Source organism: Choloepus didactylus (genome assembly GCF_015220235.1).
Source record: "Choloepus didactylus isolate mChoDid1 chromosome 25 unlocalized genomic scaffold, mChoDid1.pri SUPER_25_unloc2, whole genome shotgun sequence".
Lineage (NCBI taxonomy): Eukaryota > Metazoa > Chordata > Mammalia > Pilosa > Megalonychidae > Choloepus > Choloepus didactylus.
In genome coordinates this window covers 1,109,908-1,128,627 of record NW_023637607.1, presented here as the reverse complement: position 1 = coordinate 1,128,627, position 18,720 = coordinate 1,109,908, and the positions used below count along the sequence as shown (strand labels likewise).

Here is an 18,720-nt window from a genome sequence, read left to right as displayed (position 1 = left end):
AGACAGGCCTGAAATACAATGGCTCCTCCTGGTGTCTGAGCATTTAAAGGGCACCTGAAGATGCCTCATGTGTAGGAGGAATTGGAGCCCCAGCAGTCTGAAGGAGTTATATGGGGATTCTTCTGCAGCCCATAGGGTCAGCTGCAAACCTTGTGTATGGTGAGAGTTTGACTCTCAAAGGAACATTCTGTGCCAAAACCCCCAGGGGTCTTCCTTGTTGGTTTGGCTGCTTGAGGCTTTTAGATAAGTGCCCCTGTCTGAGTATTGGCCTGCCTATACTTTTCAATGGCTCAGAACTTACTGAGGTTTTTGGTGTCCCTGAAACCTGAAGTAGCTATATAGAATATGCCACAAATGCTGGAGAGGATGTAGAGAAATTGGAACTCTTATTCACTGTTGGTGGTTCTGTATAATTGTTCAGCCACTCTGCCAAACAGCCTGGCAGTTCCTTAGAAAACTAGATATAGTTACTCTTCAATCTAGCAATCACACTAAGATCTGAAAGAAGTAACACAAAGACATCTGCATGTCAATATTCATAGCAACAATATTCACAGTTGTCAAGAGATGGAAACAACCCAAATGTCCTTCAAAAGATGAGTTCATATATAAAATGTGCTATATACAGATGATGGAATACTATGCAGCAGTAAGATATGATGTCATGAAACATATAACAACATTGATGAACCTTGAAGACATAATGTTGAGCAAAATAAGCCAGGCACAGAAAGAGAAATACTATTTGCTACCACTAATGTGAGCATTGAAAAAATGTAAAATAAATGTTTTATAATATAGAATATAGGGGATCTAGCAATAGATAGCAATTAGTGAGGGGGGAATGATAACCTAATAAGAATAGATAAGTTATCATGGGTAAATTTAACATTCTGGGAATACTTGGGAATGATTATGGTATGTTAATTTCTGGTGGGAATGGTAGGAACAAGTTCACAGAAATGTAGTTATCTTAGGTTTTCTGCCTTTCTTATTCCTTTGCTGGGTTATAATCTGTATATTTTCTTGGGGTAGAGTAGGAACAACTTGGAAGTAATGTAGTTATATTAGGTCAGGTGTCTTTTTATTATTCCTTTGTTTTGGTTTGTTTCAAATGTTTTTTAATATGTTTTATTTTAAATTTTGATGTAGTTAATAGTTAACTTAAATAAAAAGAAAAAAATATTCAGGGTCCCCCTGAGAAAAGGGAGAGTGTTGGGGACGATTAAGGTAGCATGTATAAAATCCACCCTCAGCGATGCCAGAGATATGCAACATGACAGCTAGGGCTGATGCAATAGCGGCTTAAGTTGCCCTCAGCCTTCTACGGAAGTGATAGCCGTTCGCGCCTAAGATTCGCGCCTAGAGTGCTAGCTTTACTACCTGCCTTCTACCCCAGCAACAGTAGCCACCAATCCTGTGCTAGCCTTACATCTGCCATCCGCCCTAGCAACAGCAGCAGCCAATCCTAGACCGCCACCCGCCTTTGCAGCCACCAATCCTAGGCCGCCACCCGTTCGTACTAGCCACTCCCTCTACCTTAGAGTATATATACCCTGCCTCTTCAATAAAGTTTTGCAGCTTGATCAGAAACCTGTCTTGCTGTCATTCTTCGTGTCTCTTGTCCCATACCATTCTTCCCTCGCAGGAGCTGGAGCCTCGATTGATCGTCCTGCGGGCCGGGACAGGGGAGGATGTGGAGGTCTTGGGCTATACAACCTGGATGGATGCTGGTGTGCTCATGGATGTTGGGGTTGGTGGTTTGGTGCACCAGGTCTTCTGTCATGGGACTTGCCCTTGGAAAGCCTGTTGCTGCAAGGGAGAAGCTAGGCCTGCTTGTGGTTTTGCCTGTCTTCTTCTGAGTATCTCTTTGTTGCTCAGATGTGGCCCCCTCTCTCTAGCCAGTCAAACTTGGCAGGTGAAATACTGCCCACCCCCCTTTTTGGGATTTTACACCCAGGGGTGTAAATCTCCCTGGCAATGTGGAATATGACACCAAGGAAGGGATCTGAAACAGGCTTCATGGGATGGAGAGCATCTTCTTGACCAGAAGGGGGATGTGAAATGTAATGAAATAAAGTTTCAGTGATTGAGAGTTTCCAAAAGGAGACAAGAGGTCACTCTGGTGGGCGCACTTATGCACAATACAGATGACTCTTTCTAGGTTTTAAGGAATTGGATTGGCTTGTTGTAAAAACCTGAAACTATCAAACTGCAACCCAATATCCTTGAGTCTTGAAGATAATTGTATAACAATGTAGCATACAAGAGGTGACAATTTGATTGATAAAGCCTTTTGGATCACACTCCCCTTTATCCAGTGTATGGATGGATAAGTATAAAAGCAGTTTCAAAAAACCTAAAGGAAAAATAAGGTGGGGGGGGGCATGACTTGGCTGTTCTAATTTTACTCTTATTTTTTATTCTTACTTTCACTTTTTCTGGTACAAGGAAAATGTTAGAAAAGAATGGATTGGGGTCATGAATGAACAACTATGTGATGGTAATGTGATCAATGGATTATATAACTTGGATGATTGTATGTATGGTATGTGAATAAATCTTAATAAGAAAAACATGAAGGAAGATAAAGAAATAAAATCACATGACACAGTCTCACATCATATAGTGCATTTTGTTGTCAGGTATATTTATTCACCTTAATCTGAATGTATGCCACTTTTTTTCCTTCATCTTGACATATATGAAAAGTGGTGGAGAATCATTTTACAGAACATCCTTAATTTACAGTTACTCAATGTTTCTTCATGACTAGATTGAGTTAATGAATTTGGGGAAGGAGTGGCAGAAAAGTATTGTGCCATCAGTCTATTTACTAAATGTTAACTTCTTTATTAATTATTTTTGATTTTATTTTTTAACTTAATCAAAAAATTAAAAGCAACACAGATACATCATAAACACCACTTTTCAAACAAAAGAAAGCAAATATTTAAGAAAAAATAATAACCTAAATCATCTATATTCTTCAGAACATATTCCTAGCTAGCATTAATGTGGTATCTTCAATGCAGTTGATGAAAGAACATTTCTAATTTTAGAAACTATACTGTGAATTCAGGCCATGTAATTCTGTATGGGTCATGTGTATTGCTTCACTCTGCTATGAGTCTTATTTTCCTAGTTGTTCTTCTAGTCACATATTCACTACTTCATGTCCAACTAACCCATTTTCAAGTATGATTTCTCTACCACACATTAAGTGCAGAATCTGTTACCATCAACATCAACGATGTCTGAAACTTTTCCATCACTCAAATAGGAATTCTGGTACCAATAGGTACCAAATGTACAAAAGGAAAACCCTGTGATAAGAAATCACAGGAAAGAATCCTAATTTCACCTAACACCTGTGGAGGAGAAAGACTCAAACCAAGTACTCAAAGTGGCCTAGAATACAGGAGTTTCTCTGAATGTGGATGTGCAAGCCCCAATCCACACTCCCACGTCACTATCAGCATTGGGTTGCTAAACAGCAGGCCCCAAATTCAATTCCACTTTCTGGTGTCTAAAAGAATTTAAAGGGCACTCCATGTTGGGTGCAGAAATTGGGGCCCAGCAGTCTGAAGTAGCTATATGAGGATGCTTCTGCATCCCAAAGATCATCTGCAGACTTGATGGATGGTGTGCTTTTGACTCTGTCAAAAAGATTCTCTGTCAAAACTCACATAGGGATAACTGGTGGGTTTGGCTTCTTGGGGCTTTAAGATAAGTGCCCCTGGCTGAGTATTGGCATGCCCAGCTTTTTTGATGGTGCAGAATTTACTGATGGTTTTCAGGCATATTGATTAGCATTCTTGGTGCTCTGTATGACTAGGGCCCTTCGTGGGACATGCCCATGTATGTTCCAAGAAACTGCTTGAAATCAAGGAAGCTTTGGGCACCTGGGATGTGTCCACCCTGTCCACAGATTCTAGCTGAAATGAGGGTTGCTTCATGGGCTGTGTAAACACTGGGATTTGCTGTTGTATTGTGTGCCACCAGGGGTCTCTGCCTGGGCCAAATGCTGAGTGACATTCAAGGGAGTTCTGTGAATCAGTGCCCAAGTGGTGATGACATGTAGTGATATTAGATTTGAGTGGTTTGGAGGTATAATTTGGGACAGGGGAGGGGACACCCCGAAGCCAGGAATTATGGTGTCCATTGAATATTTGGATCTAGACCCAAGAATTCCTATGTCCCTAAGAGAAACCCCTGTTCTGGGAGCAAGCATCCCCTGGCACTGAAAATGTGAGTCTTCCCCTCAAAAATGTGGAAGTCCACCCCATGTACCCTTATACATGGTTCTGGCCTTGGAAGAGAGAATCCCCACATGGGGAACATTGGTTCTCAAACTCTGAAATAAATTTTATTAGCAAAGGAAATTCCAGGACTTCCCTGGCCCATCTGGTCCCCAGTGTTCTGATGCCCAAGCACATATCCCCAGGTGACACTGATTCTGCAACTTCTTCTCAAATCCAATGAAAGGCAAGTCAGTGTAAATTGACCATGTTCTGACCCTCTGCCTTCTAGAGGAGGGCAGCCACCTCATCTGAAGTTGATTTATTTTATTTTAGTTTTTCACCAAGTTAACTTTTGCTTTATTTTCTGTTGATAATAACATTTTTTCTCAACCATTGGAAATTAATGTATATAAAATGTTTCTATCTTTATATATTCTTGTAGCATTTTATCTAACAACAAAGGCGTTTTCTTATGTATTCACAGAAATATTCTCACCATCAGGAAATTAAATGGGATATTACTAGCATCTCATCTACAGATCTTATATCCCTTTCTCACCAAATAGCCAAATAATGTCCTTTATAACAGGCAAAACTTTAATAATAATTATAATGAAAGAAATGAAGGAAGAAAAAGAAAAAAAATCATACCTTAGTTCAGTTTCATACAATAAATTGCATTTTTTTTGTCAGATGTATTGTTTCACCTTAATCCAAAAATATACTTTCTTCCTTCATCTTGACATATATGAAGTGTTGTGCAGAATCATTTTACATAATATTTCTCATTGCATTTATTCAATGATACATCATGATTCGATTGAATTTATGAATTTTGGGCAGGAAAGTCAGAAAAGGATTGTGCCATCAATTTAATTACTTATTAAATGTTAAATATTTTATTACTTTTTAGTTTACTGAACTTTATTTTTTAACTTTATCAGAAAATTAAAAACAACATACAAACATCAAAAAACCCGCCTTTCAAACAAAAGAAAGGAAAGGATTAACAGAAACAAATAAACATCTATCTACTTTTCTTCTGCAACATGTCCCTAGCTTGCATTAATGTGGCATCTTCAATTCACTTTATGAAAAACATTTCTAAGATTATAAACTGTACTGTTAATTCAGGCCATGTATTTCCTTATGGTCATGTGTATTGCTGCACACTTCTATGTTTATTTTCCTCTCTTTTCTTCTTCTTTCATATACTCTATTTCATGCCCCAGTTACCCAGTTTCAAATATACACTTCTCTGCTGAACATTATGTGGAGAATATGCTGCAGTCAACACCAACAGTCCCTGAATCTCTTCCCTCATTCCAAATTGGAATTTCAGTTTCAAAAGTTGCACAATGTACAAGCAGGAAAATCCAGTGATAAGAAACTTTGTGGATGAAAGCTACTTTCAGGTACAACTGATGAGAAGACAGACCCAGACCAGGTTCTCAAAGAGGTCTAGATTCAGGGCTTACAAAATGGAAGCACTGGCAAAGATTATCTTTCTAAATATCAATGATAAATAGCACACTTAGGAAAATGGGTATCTATATACATGCCTTCTGCTAAGTGTTATAAGGTAACTTTTAGACATTTCCAGATAATCAAAAGCTGATGGGGATAATCAGCACAAGAACTATCCTACAATAAATGCTACACTCAATTTTTCAGGTTGAAATAAAAGAACAGTAGCCCATAGCCCCAAGCCAACTGCAAAAATAAATACCTAGAGGACTAAATACAAATTCCAGTATTATTGTATTCTCAGTAAGCAAGTCTAAATTCTAAATCAGATATACTCATATCCTCAGAGGGAAATTTGAATCTGTGAATACATATATTAGAATTCCAGAAAGATCACAAATCAATCCAACTTTATAGCTGGAGGAGCTAGTTAAAGAAGGACATTTTGAACTTAAAGGTAGCAGAAGGAAGGAAACTTGAAAAATTAGAGTGTTGGGGATAAATGAAATAAAGAATAAAGAAACAATTAAGAGAAACATTGAAATTAAAGTTTGGTTCACGGTAAAAAGCAATAAAATTGCAAATATTTAGCTACACTGAAAAAGAAAAAGGAAAGAAAGAATGCAAATTACTAAATTCCAAAATGAAATTAGGGACATCGATAGGTATTGTATGAATTAAAATGATTAGAAATGAATATGATGAAAAATTGTTTGCCAACCATCTAGATAATCGAGAAGTAATGGAAAAATTCCTAGGAACACACTACTTACTAAATTGAATCTAGCAGAAATAGAAGATAGCAACAGAAGTATAAGTAAAGAGATTTAATCTGTATGCAGGTTTGGATGTATTATGTCCTACAAAATGCCATGTTCTTTGATGCAATCTTGTGGTGGCAGACGTATTAGTGTTGATAGGGTTGGAATCTTTTGATTGTTTCCGTGGAGATGTGGCTACTAACAACTTTGGTTAGGGTGTGACATGTTGATGGGATTTTTTCCATGGAGGAGTGGCCCCTCCCACTCAGCTTGGGTCTGGAGTTAATTATCAGAGCCCTATAAAAGCTCAGAAACAGGACTTCAGAGAAGCTGCAGCTGAGAAACATTTTGAAGATGACTATTGAAAGCTGATGCTGACATTTTGGATAATGCGATTTTGAAACACAAACTTGGACCAAGTAGAGAGCAGCCACATGTTTTCTCAGCTAACAGAGGTTATACAGATACCAGTGGCCTTTCTCCAGTTAAGGTACCCTACTTTTGATGCCTTACCTTGGATAGTTAATGACCTTAAAACTGTAACTTTTTAACCAAATTAACCCCATTTATAAAAGCCAATACATTTATGGTATTTTGCAAAAGAGTAGCATTAGCAACTGGAACAGATTTTGGTAGCAGGAGTGGGGTGCTGCTGAGCTTGAAAATACCAAACATGTTGGAATGGCTTTTCAAATGGATAAGGGGAAAATTCTGGAAGAATTGTGAGGTGCTTGATAGAAAAATCCTGAATGGCTTTGAAGGGACTGCTGGTAGAAATATGGACTCTAAGGATAATTCTGATGAGGCCTTGAACAGAAATGGTGATTATGTCATTGCAAACTGGAAAGATGGTGTTCCAGTTTGCTAATGCAGCCATTTTGCAAAATACCAGAAATGGATTTGATTTTGTAAAGGGGGTTTACTTGTCTAGACAGTTACAGTCTTGAGGCCATAAAACATCCAAGGTAAGGCATCAACAATCAGGTACCTTCACTGAAGTATGGCCAGTGGCATCCAGAAAACCTCTGTTAGCTTGGAAGCACATTGCCCACATCTGCTTGCTCGCAGGTTGCATTTCAAAATGATGTTCTCCAATATATTGCTCTTGGGGCATTTTGTCCTCTCTTAGATGCAGCTCCTTTTCAAAATCTCACTCAGTTTCTCTCCAAAATGTCACTTTTAGCTGCTCTGAGGTCCTTGTATGTGAATTCCTTTATATGACTCCAGTGATCCAATTATCACTGACCATGAATGGGCAGGGTAACACCTCCATGGAAGTCATCCAATCAAACATTTCACCCATGGTTGCTTGAGTCACATCTCCATGGAAACAATCAAGCAATGATTTCCAACCTAATCAACACTAATACATCTGCCTCCACAAAACTACATCAAGGATAAAGGCATTTTGGGGGACATAATATATCCAACTGCCACAGATGATGATTCTTTTTATAAAATGGCATAGAATTTGGCAGAATTGTGTCCTAGTATCAGATGGAAGGCAGAATTTTAAAGTGATGAGCTGGGATACTTAGCTGAAGAGTTCTCTAGTCTACATGTGTAGGATGTAGCCTGGATTCTCCTTACAGCTTATAGTAAAATACAAGAGGGCAGAGGTAAACTGAGAATTAAATTCTGGGGTACCAAGAAACCAGAAACTGATAGTTTGGAAAATTCTGGGCTTCCAGAATGTGAAATCCCAGAAGCTACAGCCCCACATGAGAATTTAACCAAACATGGAAGCAGGCCACCATTTCAAAAATCCAGGATTGGAGATGGAATTATTCAGTAGGATGTGTGGAAAGTCCTATGTTCTGATGGTTTTGACCACTATAAACTACATGCCAAGCCTACCAATTTTTTGCAAGATCTGTAAAAATGGAGCAACTGCTGTCTGGACTGAGGGGTGGGGGGAGGGAACAAATTTAAGGAAAAATTTCTTTAAAGGCAAAGTGATGAAGATTGAGGTTTGGAGTCAAGAGCACTCAGGCAGCAAGAGAAGAGTGGCCCACTCATCTGGAAAGGGTGAGTTTGCCCCAGTGACATAGTGAGGGTCTTCTGCCTTGATGCTCAGGAAGAGTGCTGCCACCACAGTCCTCAGTGACTGTGGAGCACATTCTTAGGGGGATTGGGGAGAACCTGACCACCACCCCACTGTTCAGAGATGGGAGAGCCTTTGTCCCAGAGAGTCAAAGTCTGGGTGGAAACCTGATGCTTGAGGAGGCTGGGGACTTGAAGAAGGTGGTCTATCCAATGTTTGGGTATGTTGGAACACTCACACCAGCATTTGTAGAGAAAATATCTGCCATGTAAGCCTTTGGAATCAGTTGCACTTCTATTCTCTCAAACCCCAAGGATAAAACATCTTTCTATAAATGACTCTCAGACTTTGAAATCTAGTGGAGTTTGCCCTGTGGATTTTAAGAATTGTTTTGGTCCCTTAAGCCCTGTTTTACTTACCATTTATCCTTATGGCAATGGGAATGTTTATCCTATAACTGTTGCTCCTTTGTATTTTGGCAGCAGATAAGTTATTCTGAGTTTCACAGGTCCACAGTCAGCAGGGAATTTTACTTTAGGACAGACAATGACTGTGACTGATTTTGATGGGACCTTGTACTTACCTATGTTATTGAAAGGATTTAAGTTTCTGTAATATTGTGACGGGATGAATGTGTTTTGCATATGGAAAGATTATGCCATTTTGGGGTACAGTGGGTGGAATGTGCTGGTTTGAATGTATTGTTTCAAAAAAATTCTATGTTCTTTGATGCAATATTATGGGGACAGATAGACATATTAGTGTTGATTAGGTTGGAACCTTCTGATTTTTTCCATGGAGATGTGAGTAGTAACAACTTTAGTTAGGGTGTGACCTGTTGATGAGATTGTTTTCTTGGAGGTGCAACCCTCCCCAATCAGCTTGGGTCTTGATTTAATTACTGGGGCCATATAAAAGCTCAGAAACAGAAGGACTTCAGTGGAGCTGCAGCTGAGAGACACATTTTGAAGCCAGCCATTGAAAGCTGAGACTAACATTTTGGAGAATACCATTTTGGAATGCAGTCTGGGAGCAAGCAGACACCAGCCACATGCCTTCCCAGTTAACACAGATTTCCTGGATGCAATGGCTTTTGTTCATTGAAGGTACATTTTCAATGATACCTTGGATATTTAATGGACTTAAGACTATAACTTTGTAACCAAATACATCCCCTTTATAAAAACCTGTCAATTTCTGATATTTTGCTCTGGAGAAGCATTAGCAAACCAGAACAATCAGGAATCAAAAACCTCTCAAGAAACATAAGTACATTGCCAGAGTGATTCAATGGTGAATTCCACCAAATATGCAAAGAAGAGTTATCTCCAATACTTTCCAAATTCTTCCAAATGAAAGACGTGGGAAATCTTCCAAATTCATTCTGAGGATAACAGTATTGTGAAACCAAAGCTACATAAATTTATAATAAGAAAGGGAAATGAAGGACCAATTTTCCTTTGAATACAGATTCAAAATCCTGAATAAATTACTAGCAAATTGAATCCAGCAGCATAGTAAAAGAATTATCCACAATAACTAAATTGGATTTATATCATCAATGCAAGGGTATTCAACATAAGAACATCAATCAATGTAATACACAACATTCATAAAATGAATGGTAAAACATGTGATAATCTCATCAGAAGGGATACTGCATTTTATAAAATTCAGTGACAAAAACACTCATAAAAATAAGAATGGAATGTAACTTCCTCCACATGAAAAAGGGAGTACATAAAAAAACACAGCTAATCTTATAGTTAATGCTGACAGTAAAGGCCTTCCCCTTGAGTTACGGAACAAGACAAGAATGCCCTTTCACCACTGCTATTGAGAGGAGTACTGAAAGTCTCTCCAAAAGAAATTAGACAATAGAACAAAAAAAAACCCACTTGGAGAAAAAGGAAGTAAAACTCTGTGTATTCAAAATTACATGATACTTTATGTAGAAAATACACAAGAATCCACAGTAAACTTCTTGAGTTCATAAACACATCAAATCAAATGCATGCTACAAAATTAACGTGCAAACTTAAGGTGTGTTTTATACACAGGGAAAGAACATTCCTAACTGGAAGCTTAAAATAATTCATTCAGCACAGCACTTTAAAGAGTAAAACCCCTAGGAATAATTTGGACTTGAGAGGTGGAGTTGTACACTGAAAACTACAAAACAAAGCTGCAGGAATTAATGAGGAATTTAGTAAATGATGAGACTTATGTGTCTTTGTATAGGAAGAATTAATATTAAATTCTCAATAGTACCCCAAGTGATCTATAGTTGAACATAATCCCTATAAAATCTCAGGAGTCCTTTTAGCAGAAATGGAGTAGCTGATACTTCCACATGGACATACATTTGACCAGGACAGAGCATCACTTTAGAGTTTTGCTTTTATTTATTTCCATGTCTCTTGGCTTCTTTAGACTGTTTTCAATTGAAAATGATATATTCTGTTCTCAGTTCTCAGACCATAGTTGCTTGATATACAGTACTGATGAATAAATATTTGTTGAATGACTGAAAAAACTAATGATGAATGGAGGTGAATGGATATTGCTCACCATGTGGGAGTAAGGAGAAACAATGAAACAAGAGGAAATAATGTTGAGCGAGATCAGCCTAATGAATGACAGCCAACCCCTAAGAGACAGATAGGAGACAGAAGATAATTTTACCAGAACCTCTGTCTAGAATCAGCAATAAGGAAACCATTGTGGGATTACTTGCAATACTAAAACCCACACCTAAAGACAGGTGATCTCCTCTTGGGAGAAAGGAGTCCTCTGGGATAAGAGGTGAACATGAAGTTCCAATATGTCTCTCAAGGGTCAAAAGTGTCACAAGTTTGCATTGTCCTTTTATTTTTTACCTCCAGAAAACTAAATATCTCCAGGAGTAGAGAGACAAAAGAATACATCATTCATGTCCCTCATGGAAATGCTATTGTTAAAGGTATGGAAACTCTAAATGCTTCCCCTACACTATCTCCTATTTTACTTATCTCTGGGGAGGAGAAAACACAATTTTGCCTTCTAGAAACATCATGAGTGCTTGCATCTTCCTCCCCTTCCTGGGAGCAGAGCTTCCAACTTCATTTTTGACTCAAGGTATTATCTGCATTTTTGATCTAAGATGCTTTTCTGATAGTATCTGTGTGAGTTACAGAATCTTCACCAGAGTGGGGGGAATGTACTGAGTCCAAAATCCCCTTTTACTCACTGTAATTTTAGGGACATCAACAGGGAAAACCTTTAAAATAAGCTTTATCACAGAAAGTCCTGCCTGCTTAAAAAGCCTGAGTGTTGAGAGAGGTAATGCATACACTAAAATGCCTCCTGTTTCTAATTTGTCTCATTTGTAGTTAGTTTCTCTCATGGGGCTTCCCTCATGGGAGTATCTATTTAAACACATTTATTCAACAAGCATTTATTCATCAAGTACTTCATGGTATGCACTGAATATTATTCTGGGAATAAAGAAATAAGTAGAACATTATTCCTTATTTCAAAGAGATTACATCTAAATAGGGTGAGGCACGTGGAAATGAGTGCATGTAATATCCTGAGGTGGCACTGAAACCTTGGTGAGAAGGATCCAGAATTTTGGACTTACCATGTTGAGGCTAGTGAAGAATTCACAAGGGTGTTGATAGTTGTACTGGGCCTTCGTGGAAGAACTGGAGTAACTGCAGTCAGAGAAGGGGTCAGAAGTGACACAAATGTATCAATATAAGCATAAGGTGTGATTAGGTTTTAAAAGCAGTTCTTAATAGCTGATGAATAATGTGTGCCAGGGATTGAAAAGTGGAACAAGAGACTGGACAGATGGGTAGCAGCCAAATGACAAATTATTTCCTTGTATTTTTCAAGGAAATTGATATTTATAATTGAAGTATTGGTAAATCATTGCAGGGAATTTCAAATGTGATGTTCATGTATAGTTTTGCTGTGTGGAAAGCTCACTCTGGATGAATTTCTGTTGTCAGATTCCTGGAGAGATCATGAGGGCTCAAAATAGCACACTGGATGTGGTGATGGAGGTTTGTGAAATGAATCTGTGTGGGGTTAAGTCATGATGAAGAGAAGTGCTCTCTATTAATACTAGTCTCAATGCCAGACATTACATATTCATTATTTTATTTAATTCTTTCAATATTCTATGATATTGGTAACACTTTTTGGATTTAATGGATAAAGAGTGTGAGAATTACAGTAGAGTAATATTCTTGTCCTGGGCATGTATGCTGGTTTGGATATATTATGTCCCCAAATGCCATATTCTTTATGCAATCTTGTTGAGGCAGACATATTAATGTTGATTGGATTGGAATCCTTTGATTGTTTCCATGAAGATATGACTCAATTAACTGCAAGTGATATATTTGATTGGATTATTTCAATGGAGATATTGGTCCTGCCCATTCAGGGTGGGTCTTTATTTAATCACAGGAATCCTACCAAAGAGTCACAGACATGAGGACCTCAGAGTAGCTGAGGGTGACATTTTGGAGAGAAGCTTAGAGAGATATTTTGGAGATGACCTCTAAAAGCAGACTTTTGCTGTCACTTTGGGGATGCTAGCCCATTGTTTGCTCCAGAGATGATAAGAGAGGACAAAACACCCCAAGAGCAACACTTTGAAGAAAGCACAGGGTCTGAGACAGGAGTTGGAACACAACCACCTGGGTTCAGCAGATGGCAGCCACATGTCTTCCCTTCTAACAGATATTTTCTGGATGCCATTTGCCTTCCATCAGTGAAGGTATACTCATGTTGATGAGTTAATGTGGACATTTTCATTGCCTTCAGGTTGTAAATTTGTAACCAAATAAACTCTCTTTATTAAAGCCAATCCATTTCTGCCATTTCTGTTATTTTGCATGACAGCAGCATTAGCCAACCAGAACAGCATGCAATCACGTCTTGAAAGAAGCTCAGTGTTCATTGTTTCCTAGGCTTTTGAAATTCTATAATAATTTTCTTCTTAATAGATAATTTTTAAAACCATTTTAGACTTACAGAAAAATTGAAAGGATGGTAGAGGCAGTTTCCAAAACCTTTCATCCATTTCCCCCTACTCTGAACACCTTCCATCAAGAAGACCCATTATATTCATTTGTCATAAATAACATTTTCTCATACTCTCCTTGTTCTGATGACCTCAATATTTTGGGGGAGTGCTGGTGAGATATTTTGGAAAATAATCCTCAATTAGAATTTCTCTGATGCTCTCAGGATTATCCTGGGATTATGGGTTATAGAGGAAAACACCAGAGATAAAGTTCTATTTCCATTATATCATATATTAGGATGCATCTTACTATGTGACTTATCACTGTTGATGTTGACCTTGAGCAATGTGCTTGCCAGGATCCCCACTAAAAAGATCTTCATTTCCCCAGCTTTCCATATATCACATTTGGAATAAAGCCACAATTTGAAGCCCTCATTTTAAGAGTGGGTGTTCTGCTCCACCTTTTCGAGAGAGCAGTATCTACATAAATTATTGTAATGCTTCTACCTGGGAAATTTGTCTCTTCTTATTCACATATTTATTAATTTTTTTATCATTATGGACTCATGGCATTTATTTCATGTATTGTTTTGTCATCCAATAATACTTTATGTTTCTGTTCAATTTTTTCCACTTTTCATGATATGATCACATTCAACTGTTTCTCTTTGATATATGCCAATATTTGAGGGCTTTGTTTCAGCATCTACTTACTTTTTGGTCCCACAAGACAACCCAGGCTCTTCTTGAATCTTTCTTGTCCCAATCCTAGAGACATCATTTTTCCAAGGAGCATTTTATTGTAGAATGATGTTCAAAACCAAGGTTCTCTCTTGCTACTGGGACCTCTCAGCCTTCTCTGCTGACAGAGTAAGGAAATACATGTGTATCTACTAAAATGTGCAAAAACACATATCTATATCTATTTCTAAATGTAAATCTCTGCATCTCTATTAGCATACACATGAATACATGCCAATGTGTATTACTCTAAACCATAGCCACATAGAATGTTCAAGCTTTCTCCCCTTGTTTATCTGTAACTTCTGACTCCATAGAAAGAAATGTATTCTCCAAACTGTCATGCATTTACTTAACTTATTTGCTCCAGTATACATGTATAAAAGAAAAAGAATTGTTAACCAAAACCCTGGTGGTGTATAGCTTATACAATGGAATATACTACTTGTACTCAGTTTCCTTTGCCTTCATTTTCCAGACTACAGTCATATCCAATATTACTATTTCAGCACCTTGTTCTCTCATCCCCTAAGTAAGTTTATTTCCCATCTCTTTGCAATACAGTTAGATTGTTTTGTCAAACTTTTTGTTTTCAAATTTCTTTAATAGATAATTGACAATTTGAAACAAAAGTAGAAACAATGTATGGTGGGTTAAAGTATACATAGAAAAAGTGCATAACAAGAATAGGACACCTATTAGTCTTTGAAGATAGTATGGTAAGTTAAAGATGCCTATGGTAAACCCTAGAGCAGTGGTGACAAATTATACCCACAGCCCCAAAAAAAGTTTTATTGGAGCACAGCCACACAATTTGCTACAAATTGCCTATGGCTTCTTTTGCAGTGTAACAGCAAATTTAAGTCATTGTGACAGAGACTGTATGGCTTGCAAAGCTGAAAATATTTACTATCTGGTCCTTTTCAGCAAATATTTGTTGTCCCTTGCCCTACAGCAACCATTTCAAAAATATCAATAAGCAAACAGAGATAAATATAATACTAAGAAGCACTCAATAAATCAAGAACAAGTCATGGAAAAAGGAAAAAAAAGAACAAAGATAGGTAATATAAACCTAATACTAATTGCAAAATGGTAGAATTAAACCCAACCATATTGGTAATGACATTAAATGCAAATGAGCTAAACATACCAATTAAAAGTTAATGACAGATCATATGAAAAAGCAAGACCTAATTGCATGCTGCTCACAAAAATGCACTTTAGATATAGAGACACAGTTAAGTGAAAAGTAAAAGAATGAAAAATGATATGCCAAGTAAACTCTAATAATGAAAAAACAGGAGTGGCCATATTAATATCAAATGAAGTAGAATTTAGGACAAGAATATTACTTTGGGTAAAAAGGGATTTTCCAATTGATAAAAGGTTAATTCACCAAAGAGTTTATAAATGTAAATACATATCCAACTAATAACAACATTTCAAACTCATGAAGCAAAATCTGGCAAAACATAAAGGAAGAATAGACTAATGCCCAATTGGAGTTGGATCTTCCAAACCTCCTCTCTCTGTAAGTAATATAACAAGTGAGTGGAAACTCAGTAAGAATATAGAAGGCCTGAACAGCAATATTATCAAACTTGATCTAATTTATGTTATAAAATACAGTACCCCATAACTGCAAAACACATGTTTGTTTCATATGTACATGGAGCATTTACCAAGATAGCTTATGTACTGTGAAATAAAAGAGACCTCAATAAATGTAAAATGATTAAAACAATTTAGAATATGTTCTCTGTCAAAAAATAATTAAATTAAAAATCAATAATAAAAAGATATTTGAAAATCCCCTAGTATTTGGAAATTAAGCAAAATACTTCTAATTTACCCATATGTAAAGAAGAAAATCACAAAAGAAATTAGAAGGTATTTTCACAACAGTGAAAATACTAATTACAAATATTAGGAATTAAAAATAAGTGACATGACAAATGTTACAAATATTAAGAGGTTAATAAGAAATACTAGGGCTGCTGCATGTTGTCAGAGCTAACCAGCTGATTGTGCACTGAGTGGACTGGCTGAGCTCCCTCCTATTCCTTCTGGTTGGTCTGGAGGGTCTGAGCACTGCCTAGATGGCCACACCACCAGAAGCACAGACTGGCCCAGACCCCGTGCCACAAATGGGTGGTGTCATGAGACACCTGCCCTACTTCTGCTGTGGCCAAGTGATGTGGGGCTTCAGTCATGGCTCCAAGCAGCTGGGCATCCCTGCTGCTAACTTTCCTGAACAAGTAGTAGATAATCTTCCAGCTGATACATCCACTCACATTTATTTTTGTTGGGCCAGTATTGGAAGTGGAGATGTTCATAAGATGGTGGTGGGCATAGGATGGAACCCATACTACAAGAATATGAAAAAGTCCATGGGAACTCACATTATACGCAACTTCAAAGGGGACTTCTACGGAGAAATGCTCAATGTGGCCATTGTTGGCTGCATCAGACCAGAAAAGAACTTTGATTCTTTAGAGTGACTTATTTCAGCAATTCAAGGTGATATTGAGGAAGCTAAGAAACTGCCAGAATTACCAGCACATTTGAAACTTAAAGAAGAAAATTTCTTCCAGGTTCCTAAAAGCAAAATAATGAATGGCCACTGCTGATAAATCATCTCACTTATTCATTCACTGTTTTCTGGTACTTCACTGCTTATAACTACACAGTCTCATGTTGGCTGTATTTTAAAATTCAATCATTTTCCTATACCTGTGAATTAGTTTAAACAGTACAATGTAATTACTGCATTTATGCTTCAGCTGTTAAACCCATCATGCCACAGTACTAAAAAGTTTTCATTTAAAAATCAATTCCTTTGTATGTTATACATTGATTAAAAGCTCCTTCAAAGTTTTCTAAAATTCACCACTTAGAAAGGTCTGATGTTTCTTATGAAAATAAAATGTATATAAGTGTGGGTGAAGGGCATATCACTAGTTTGAGATGAGACATATGATTTCTCATGGCAAAATACCAGTATGTTTGTATGTACTTGTATATATCATGTGCTGCTAAACAGCAGGCTTGTAGAAGTAAATACCTTAAACAGGTTTGGTAGTCTATTATAAAACTAAGAGGAAAAATCCAGACCTGTATTTTTGATAATTCTGCATTGATTTTTTTTTCAGATTAATATATTTTCTTATAGGTATGAAGACTTGTGAAATTTTGTTTGTTATTTCTTTCATAAGGTGAAATCGCCGTACTCTGTCCCATTTTTACATAGACCTGCCTCAGTTCTAAATGATCTTGACTTCCTCCTTCCATTATTTTTTTGTTTGTATTTTAAGACAAAGATGAATGTTTTTCAAATCTGTATTCCTTATTTTTGTGTTGGATAACACTTTACTTCTTTTAAAGAGGAGATATTCTTGTTCTTCAATATTTTTCTTGATGGTTCTTTTTTCCTTTAAAAATTGTCAGTGTTGAGTGTTTTTTTTTTTTTTTTTTTTTTTTTTTTTTGTTTTCTTCTACTTAGATTAGCTTACAACTGTACACTAAAAAAGATTGACTCTGCCTTTACCACTCCATCCTTTCACTATATGAACAGTGATGGCCATGCACATCTGCCTTGCACTTTTTTTTTAAATTCAGTTTTATTGAAATACAGTCACATACCATACAATCATCTATGGTATACAATCAACTGTTCACAGTATGATCATATAGTTATGAGTTCATCACCACAATCTATTTCTGAATGTTTTCCTTACATCAGAAAGAATCAGAATAAGAATAAAAAATAAAAGTGAAAAGAGAACACCCAAATCATCCCCCCAACCCACCCTATTTGTCATTTAGTTTTTATCCCCATTTTTCTACTCATCCATCCATACACTAGATAAAGGGGGTATGATCCACAAGGTTTTCACAATCACACTATTACCCCTTGTAATCTACATTATTATGTAATTGTCTTCAGGAGTCCAGACTGCTGGGTTGGAGTTTGGTAGTTTCAGGTATTTACTTCTAGCTATTCCAATACATTAAAACCTAAGAGGTGTTATCTATATAGTGCATAAGAATGTCCACCAGAGTGACCTCTTGACTCCATTTGAAATATCTCAGTCACTGAAACTATTTTGTCTCATTTTGCATCCCCCTTTTGGTCGAGATGCCTTGTACTTTTAGGAAAAAAAAAAAACAAAAACTTTAGGTTTCAAGATTTAATTGAACATATAACAGTTCATTTATATATGCCAGTTTCTTAAAGAAACTTGGGATTTCCCCTCCTCTGAAATTATTTAAGAGGCAGTTCAACTAGGAAAGGGCTTGAAGGTTATTTTTCATGTATTTACATGCCTGAGAAAAATATAAACTATGTAGTTTTGTATGTTCAATGCCAGTCTAAGGAATGCCTGTAGCTTGGGGGAAAAGCATAAATAATAGAATTCTAGTTAAATAATCTTTGAT

General features: G+C 37.0%; 1 pseudogene; it reads left to right on the top strand.

Moving 5' to 3' along the window:
* LOC119525529 overlaps positions 1-16,913 on the top strand; it is a 44,885-nt pseudogene extending 27,972 nt beyond the window's left edge.
* Positions 16,914-18,720: the final 1,807 nt, after the last annotated feature.